The following is an 8983-nucleotide window of genomic DNA, read 5'->3' as shown; positions in this document are numbered from 1 at the left end:
CCTCAAAGATAAATTAAAAATAAATTTCAATGGCTTTATCAAGACTGCGGCACAGCCCTTAACAATAAAAGTTGGAATCGCATCAGGACCCTCAGAGCAGCCAGACTTAAGCTCATTAATCGCAGACAGGATGTCATCAAAAGAGACTGACCCAACACCCCCATTCAACAATGAGCAGCACTCAAACACCTCAGGAACCCCCTCTTGTGCATCAGGTGTATCAGCCTCATAAACAGATTTAAAATATTTAGAAAACCTATCGACGATATTTGCCCCACAGTAGGACTCTCCGTCAAGTGTCATGGTCGATTCCACAAAAGAAGTTTTTCTTTTCGAATTCACATACTTCCAGAAATTTTTAACATTATTTCGCAAACTATTTTGAATTCTACTTAAATATGCCTCATAGGCTGCTGAAATTCTAGTTTTAAGAGATGCTCGTAATGTTTTAAATATATTATCATGATAGGGTGAAGTCCTTCTCTTTCTTGAACACTTATTCTTCAATTTCAAATCAGATATGATATCATGTGTGAACCAGGGAGGATATTTATTATTTGAAAAAATCACCCTCCTCTTAGGAATGAACTCATTGAAATGATGGTAAAGTATTTTATAAAACTTATCTACTGCAGAGTCAACGTCACCACTACAAAAAACGGAATCCCAACTGCAATCACGGAGACTAAGATAGAGACCGAGAAAATCTCCTTTATGATATTCATAATAAAATTCCGGTGAGTGGCTTGAATTTAGCCCTGACGTCGTCACTGAGTATGAGGCATCCACACATAACGCAGGGTGATAACCATCTTCAGGGACAAGTGGATCATCGCTCTTCATTACTTTTACTGGAAAGTTACTTAACACTAAATCCAGAGTTCGACCAAGCTCATTTTTCACTGTGTTATATGATACTAGATCATAGAATGACATGAAACGATAAAGAAATTTTACTTTAGGTGAACCAGAAGAGAGATCATAAGTATTATTGTCAATTTCAGGTAAATTGAAATCTCCAACTATCATTAAATTCCCACTGAGAATGCTATTTAAAGATTCAATATATTCACAGTAGCCAAGAAAAATATTCGATGGAGTTGACGGTGGAATGTAAACAGCATTTATGTGATAATAGGTTGAGCTCAATTTTAGTCTTATCCCTACGGTATCAAAACAAAAATTATCATTCTGACAAAGCTCAATACAGAGCTCAGATTGTAATGACTTTCTTACTGCAATAAGAACTCCACCTCCCCTCTGACAGCCATCACCCCCGCCCCTATCACTCCGATAGACAGCATAGCGATCGTCGAAAACTTCACTGCTGATTATGCCACTGTGCAGCCAAGTCTCAGTCAATATTATCAAATCGTAATCTGCATTTAAAAGTGAATTATAGAAATTAAGGACCTTTGTACGAAGTCCCCGAACATTTTGGTAGTATACAGACAAAGATTGATTGAAAGACATATATTATGATAAAAAGAAAAAGTAAATGAATAAGTGAAGAGATAAGAAAAAAGAAAAAAAAATATTAGCGTCACCTTCAGCCGCACAAAAATGAAAAGGATTAAAAGTATTTCAGGTAGACGGATACCTAACGATAAGATACCGATAAAATGGGTTTATCTGTCACACAAACTGATACAGGTTTGGTACCGTTATGATATTGAATGAAATATTCTGGTTTCAGCCGAACGATACTTCCGTATGTGATTATCAATTACTAGTCTTAAACTAGAAAAAACTACTGTTGTTAACAAAAGAGAAAAAAAACTTGAAATTGAATTTGAAAAATCTATAGCAGTGGTAAGTAATTAAGAAACAAAGATAAAAAAAAATATTTCGTGTTAATTCAGCTCGAAAAATCGATCAATCGAACTCAAATAATCAATTCAAAATTCAAAGGTTCTATTTCAAATTCAATTATGTAACACACGGCACAAATTAATTACAGAGCCCAATATGCCGAGCAAAATCAAAACAAAATTAAAAATAAAACTACTTTCAAAATTAAAATAAAATTCAAGATAAAAATTAAAATAACCCATAACTTCAGAATCACAATAGATCACAAAAGAGAACACGTTTAAAATAATACAATTAATTTACCTAAGTCATTAGACCACAAGTTTGAATATAAAAAAATATATATATATATATAAAAACATTTTTATATAAGCATTAGTTAATCCGTATTCCTCAATATTCAATCTGCAAGCTTCACAAAGAATTGAAAGAGTTAATGAGAATTTTTTAAAGAGAAAAATTAAACTACGCAATAAATCAGTACCGGTTAGCTACTATATAATAGATAGAAAAAAAAAACAAGTCAACCTGAACTACGAAAAAGGTGATCAAAATAATTTAACATTTAGACGTAGCGGGAACAGCTTTGAGGTCTTCTTCAGTATTGATCACATAGATTTGGCCCTCAGGAACCACTCTTATTTTTACTGTTCCGGATCGGTCCACCCAAACATATTTGTAGCCAAATTGTCTCTGCAGTTTCCTAGCCTCAGCAAAAAGCTTTCTACGTTTTGCAGTCAATGACAAATTTATATAAATCTGTCGCAGCTCACCTTTCAGTCCAATGTGACGAGTAGACAGGTCCTTTACCTTTTTTCGGCCATCCAACAGTGCGTGTGTATGTGTACGACTTATGAACTTGACAATGATGGGAGGCGTCTCCTTACGTGGTCCCCTCACAGGTAGTCGGTGACAGCAGTCAATCGCCTCAGCTGTGACATACCGTGAAGCTCAACCGTATTCTTACGACCGTACTGTTCTAAATTGTCGTTCCTCATTTCTACATCACTTAGTCTCTTCTTGAGTGTTGCAACTTCACTACGCAAAAGTTCTATAATTGTTTGCTGGTTCGCGATCAGTTCCTCCTGCTTGGCCAATACACCTGAATTTTCATCCAGTTTAGCACGACACGAATTGAGTAACTCTTGAAGAACAGCTTGACCGGCTAATAATTCATTTTTAAAATCAATGAAAGTCTTCAAGTCAATAGACATACCCGTAACAGTCTCAGAGGAAACCCGATCAGTGTTTTTCACAGGCGTTGAATCGCATCGTTGCTTACGCAAGTTTTCCTTGCACGTTTTGCACTTCCACGAGCTGCTAGTCAACATCCTGATTTCAGCATCACTCAAATCTTTACCCACTTCACCACTAATGCATTTAGAGTGGAAAAGAGACTTGCATTCGGCACAAGCAATACTCGATTTCCCAGACCTTTCCACCAATAAATCACATACGGAGCACGCACTCATTTTGAAAATATTAACTGTATTAATAAATAGATATTAACTGTATTGATTAATCCGCAAATTAATTTGAAATAGTTCTAAGTACGGCTGAAGATGACTCGTTCTACTATACTCTACAACTCATAGACGAAATAAAACAGGCTGAATAAAAATGATAAGACGAGCACAATCTCTAAACGTCCGACTTTGTCAAGAGCCAACTGACCAACTGCAGATAGATTCCCAATTATCAGGCTTCAGATACAATTCAAACAAAGAAAATCAAGTGGAGTAGATTGAGCATGAAAATCTCTACAATTAATGTTCAGTAACATTTTCACCTAAAATTGAAAATAAGCTTTAAATTCAAGAAGATGTGATTATTCAATTGCAAATTAATATTGATTCTATTAAATCATTCACTATGAAGAGATAGCAGACCTCATGTGTGTCTCCAGCGTTATTGCCCTGTTACCAGCTGGCTCAAATATTTGAATAGTAGACTTGAGATGCGCGGGAACACTAGCGTCAGGTGATCAATTTTCATAACGGCAAGGAAAGTTGTGTGAGTGCGCCACACCAGATTTTTGTTTAATGGTTTATAATTGACGAGTAGCCTTCCTAAGTCATAAAGTGAGCATGACTGTTTTATATTATATATTTATATATGTTATGTATATGTATCTGTTTTTGTTTAATGATTTATAATATATGTGTTAGCGGTACGGTATATTGTTGAGTATATGCAATGCTATGTATTATCTTCACATGACATTTGTAATGTTCGATGACAAGAGCTTACGCACAGGCCTTTGTTGCCTATGTAAGCTCTTTCCTATGTGATACAATAATTTTATACAAGAATAAAATTGTGATAGATCAAGAGTTTTATTGTTAAGTATAGTTCTATATTTTTTGTTTTGATTTTAGTACCTAAGTATATTATATCGATTATTGAATTGAATAGACTTTATTGCTTAAGATTCTATGTAACTGCTTTGAATTGTATTCAGAAGGAAGAAATAAATTAAATTGAATTGGATTGAAGAATAAAGATTGATTGTTAGATATACATAAAGACTTGGGATAGTGAGTATTATCTTATGTAAAATGGCCTACAAGAAAAGCGTGGAGGCTTTTCAAAGATGAGCCTTAGGACTCTCTTCTGGGCACAAAAAATAGACAACGCATGCCTTATCCTTTCCACAGCAAAATTCCATAAGAGAGCAATGACTCGTAATACCCGTGATATACAGTCATCACAGCGTCCAGTAACAAGTACCTTGAGATTCTTGTCAAGGCAAAGGCTGTTGAGCTTAAACGCTTCAGAAGAGAGTCAGCATGACAATGGCAATAATAGACTGCAGTCCATGGTAAACCCCAAGAAATTAGTGATTCCTTTCGATTGTGATCAAATACTGTAGGCATTTGAGGAAAATAGGTCAGCAGCATTCATTTCGAAATTCAGTGGGTTAGCGATTGTGAATCTTTGTATGGTGAACTCAATGAATGTGGACTTGCCAATATTAAATTTTAGGTTATTAGCGGAGCACTATTTAGACATTTCAGACAGCACTGCTCCTCCCGAAACTTGAAGCTCCTCAGTCACCAGCCGTAACCAGGAAGTTAGCATCATCAGCAAAGAATACTGATCTTGCTGTGGGTACATTGGATGGAAACTCGTTCATGTACACAAGAAAGAGCAAGGGACCCAGGATTGAACCCTGTAGTACTTCCTGAGATAAGGTGTGGGCACGTGACACAAAGCCTTTATTCACGAACAGCCACTCAGAACCTTTTATTTCAACCACCTGACTCCTCCCTCTCAAATATGAATTGATAAGGTTCAGCAGACTTCCCCTTATGCCATAAAAAGAAAGCTTTTTAATTAGAATATCATGGTCAAGACTATCAAAGGCCTTCTTCAAGTAAAAAAAAACCAAAACCTTTTTTCCTTGATCAAGAGAAGAATAAATTTCACTGACAAAGCTTTCCAATGCATCAACTGTAGATTTGGTTTGTTGGAAGCCAAACTGGACAACTAGCCATTTTCATTGAAGTTCATGAGGAGTTCATGAGGACTGTTTTACAGTCCTCTACGGTCGTAGGCCTCGACTGTCGGGAGTGTACGAAAATTAGAGTGGCCTCAACTGTCGCCTAACGCAGGCGACATTTGAGGCCACTTTTTCAGGAGTCCTCTCCCGTCGTAGGTCTCGACTGTCGGGGCTGTACGAAGATTAGAGTGGCCTCAACTGTCGCCTAACGCAGGCGACATTTGAGGCCACTTTTTCAGGAGTCCTCTCCCGTCGTAGGTCTCGACTGTCGGGGCTGTACGAAAATTAGAGTGGCCTCAACTGTCGCCAAACGCAGGCGACATTTGAGGCCACTTTTTCAGGAGTCCTCTACCGTCGCTGGCCTCGAATGTCGCTGGTCTCGACTGTCGGGCCTGTACAAAAATTAGAGACTCGCTTGCAGCAGGCGACAGTTGAGGACACATCCTACTGCGATTCCAGACAAAATACATTTTATAATGATTATAACTTCTGATTTGTTGAAAACTAAATAATGGAAACTTCCTTCATAAAAAAGCATATGAACTTTGAAGGTAGATAGTGCTTATCCTTGAAGGATTTTCAGAACGATCATCTTTGTGAAGAATTACAGCTTAATCAGTCAAGTATTTCAAGCGTGATGAGCTCACATACAAACAGACAGAAAGACAGATACCATCTCGTCTTATAGATGGATAGAAGATAGATAAATATTTAGATTTGTCAATGAAGGAGGCATAATGCAGTAGTAATGGATTCCCATTACTTGAAAATATGTTTAGGGACCATCATCCAAGTACTAGAGTGTATATGACTTGACCACCTTTGTTGACGAAACTCAATTGGAGGATGGAAAGATGCTGGTATCTTTATTTTACATGCTGAACTTTCAAAGTTACACGAATTTAAAAGTTACAAAATTAATAAGCTTCAGAGAATAGAAAAAGGTTATATACAGTAGTATGATGCTTAGAGCAATGAACAAATTTACCTTTTTATAAAAGCTAGGAAGTTGATTTGAAAAATCAACAACTTTACATAAACATTCTTCCTTAAAAATATTTTTTACTGTGTTTTTGAGGGGGCGCGACAGTCGAGACCGACGACATTCGAGGCCTACGACCGTAGAGGACTGTTTTACAAAACAGTCCTCTACGGTCGTTGGCCACGACTGTCGGGAGTGTACGAAAATTAGAGTGGCCTCAACTGTCGCCTAACGCAGGCGACATTTGAGGCCACTTTTTCAGGAATCCTCTACCGTCGCTGGCCTCGAATGTCGCCGGTCTCTACCGTCGCTGGTCTCGACTGTCGCAGGACTCTTCTGTCGTTTGCCTCGTTTGACATCGACCCAGTGTAGCCTATCATGAATGACCCTTTCCCAGACCTTAGAAACTGAAGAGCAAAGAGAGGTTAGCAAAAAGAGGTAAGCTATGGGCCTATAATTGTCCACTTCACTTCGAGAACCCTTCTTGAAAACCGGCCTCACCATACCTACTCTGAAGCAAAAAGGGGAAATTCTCAACTGAACAGAGCAAATCAGTAGGTAAGTGAGGGGCTCACTAACCCCTCGGGAAAGTGCCCCTTGAATAATCTACATGGAATTTCATCTAGACCACTGGACATTTTACTTTTAAGTCTTTGAACAAGTGCTTGCATATCAGCACTTGAAAGTCTGGGTATTTCAGATGTAGTAGCATCACCCGGGCTCACATTCAGCAATAATTCAAGAAAACATTCTCTGTTGTTTATACACTCGTTCAGAATTTCCTATATTCCTATCCAGTTTCAGATCATCGGTAAAATTAACGATTTTAATACATTATTGAGATGTATTACTGATGTAAGCAAAGTGTATTATAAATAAAACGAAATTACACGAAAGGTTTTTCATGATGTCAAAATTCTTGCAATACCATGCAAATAAATATAATATACTAAAAAAATATTTCTACTATAACCTGTTTATAGTATTTTCATTATATAGCGAACCTCTGTGGTAATATTTCCAGAAGTAATGTAATTCTAAATGAATGAATAATGAAAATAATAAAATAAAATTAAAAATAACTTGTACAATAGGCATGAAACTGGACAGGAAGAGCTGAAATAATTTGTAAAATATACAAGGATGTTTATGAGTAAATTTGGATAGTTTTGTCCGTAGGTTAGCTATAAGCTTAACAAATATAGGTGGCTATAATTATAAATTATTTATAATGATTATATAAATCATACAATAAAAAGTTAAAAATACAATAAAAAGCATTGAAAATTCCAATTTTTTTCAATAATTATATTTTTAATTAGTAGATTGATAAATTGAAAATTTGAATCAGGGTATTCAGTAGAAGGCTACTGACAATCGAAATATTTTTTTCCTACAGTTACGTTGAAAAGTGACGATTGCTGCACTGATTAGAGAACGCAAAGAATCACTTTTCGGCTCTAGTGCGCATAGTGCGGTATTACTTTGCCTACTCTTAACCCTTTGCGGTCGGATGGGCCACTTCAGTGACCCAACAAATTTCTGTACCAGGTCGACATTGATAGAAAAAGCTTTGTCTTCTCTGGTTGGGTGGGCCACTTTAGTGGCCGCTGCCATTTCACAGTCAGCATGGAGCAATTCTTGTGTGTTTAGTCTGTGAGCTTGGAAGGGCCACTTTACTGGCCACTAGTGCTTTCCGTACGCGGTAGGTTAGGCCACTTTACTGGCCCATCAATATATCTGTGAATATCTATATTTATATAAACACATATATCTACTATGATAATATAGTTATATAGAGGGACTATCGAAGCTTATATTTCAGCAGTTGGCTGCACTTGATTGTTTCAAATTCATTCAAAACGTGTGTTTTTAGAGTGTTGGTTCAGTGTTTAGTCTACAGGTCAACAACGCGCACTTATTGTTGATTGTGTTTGCAGGTTATAACGTTGATAAAAGTAATTCGTTTATACTGTAGATAAATTAATTGCGTTGTCAGTTCGTTAGAAATGTTATTGAGTGAGTTTTATCAAAATGACTGGCAGACCTATTTTTTTAGATGAATCGGATGAACTTAGATGTTTGGTTGAAGATGTTATCTATGAGAATAACGTTTTGTTCTTTCAATGATTTTAATTTTTTATTTTCGTTTTTTCATTGATTTTTTTATTTTTAATAATTTATAAGACCTTGAAGTGATTTTCAATTTTGCTAGGTAATATTGAAAGAAAATGGAGGACTGTAACGGTACCTACTTGTGTAGTGGCTGAGGTAAAGATGCTTACAAATGGACAAAGTAAATATTTGATACATGTTAGAGTAGCCAGGGAATCACCTATAACTCAGTTTTCAGAATTATAACTCAGAAAAAGACCTCCTGAATAGTTTGAGTCGAAAAAGAACAGAAAAAAACTGATTTTTTTACCTCTATTTTTTATTGATTTTTCGTTAATTTTTCTCTCTATTAATATCCTATAATTTTGAATATGAACTGACAGAACATATAGATGTATATCTTGTGTTTCAAAATAAATAAAAGCGATTTATTAAATTACATTTTTGATTTTTCAATTATAAAAAACTTGAAGTGACTCCCGATTGTATTAGTTAACCGAAAACAGGCTCCAACCTGGCAAAGAAGAAGAAGTTCTTGTGTGCCGAGTACACTGACAAGACGCCATGGCCAC

At 36.3% G+C, this 8983-nt stretch overlaps 1 protein-coding gene across 7 annotated transcripts in view; it reads right to left on the bottom strand.

Moving 5' to 3' along the window:
* Positions 1 to 8983, bottom strand: part of LOC111048309 (pickpocket protein 28-like) — a 100748-nt gene that overhangs the window by 85362 nt on the left and 6403 nt on the right. The gene's annotated exons all lie outside the window — the stretch shown is intronic.

This window comes from Nilaparvata lugens, chromosome 6, assembly GCF_014356525.2.
Source record: "Nilaparvata lugens isolate BPH chromosome 6, ASM1435652v1, whole genome shotgun sequence".
NCBI classification, from domain to species: domain Eukaryota; kingdom Metazoa; phylum Arthropoda; class Insecta; order Hemiptera; family Delphacidae; genus Nilaparvata; species Nilaparvata lugens.
The sequence above is the reverse complement of the archived record's forward strand: the minus strand, read 5'-3'. Positions and strand labels throughout refer to the sequence as shown.